This window comes from Mandrillus leucophaeus, unplaced genomic scaffold (genome assembly GCF_000951045.1).
Source record: "Mandrillus leucophaeus isolate KB7577 unplaced genomic scaffold, Mleu.le_1.0 Scaffold127, whole genome shotgun sequence".
Classification (NCBI taxonomy): Eukaryota; Metazoa; Chordata; class Mammalia; order Primates; family Cercopithecidae; genus Mandrillus; species Mandrillus leucophaeus.
Window position 1 is genome coordinate 3741828 of NW_012101098.1, and position 650 is coordinate 3742477.

Sequence of the window (650 nt, forward strand, 5' to 3'; positions counted from 1 at the left end):
TCATTCTTGGAAGCTCAGTGTCCAGGGAGGGCCCCTCATGGGAGAACTCTCTCTGACCCCCTGAGCAAGTATGGTCCCTGCTCTGTGCCTCCACATATCCAGGCCTTCCATCCACAAAGAACAAAAAACAGGGACCAGGTATGTCTTCTCTGGGCCCACAGCAAATAGCACCAAGAGCACATTTAACTTCAACCTATGTTGGCTGAAGGAATGCATGAGAGAGCCATGGACTGGGAGGGTGGATGGACGGGCAGGTAAGTGGATGGATGGGTGGGTGGGTGAATGGATGGATGGATGGATGGATGGATGGATGGATGGACAGATGGTTGGATGCATGGCTGGGTGAGTGGATAAATTAATGAGTGGGTGGATGGCTGGGTAGATAGCTGGGCAGATGGATAGGTAATTGGGTAGACGAGTGGAAGGATGGGCAATAAGGGGATGGATGGAGGTACGGGTGGATAGGCAGATGGATGGTTGAGTGGATGGGCGAGTTTAGGTGGGTGACTAGGTAGGTGGATGGGTGGACGGATGGATGAATGATGGATAAGTGGATGGATGGCTAGTTAAGTGGATGAGTGGGTGGGTGGATGGATGGAGGTATGGGTGGACAGGTGGATGGATGGTTGGGTGGATGGATGGGTGGGTGG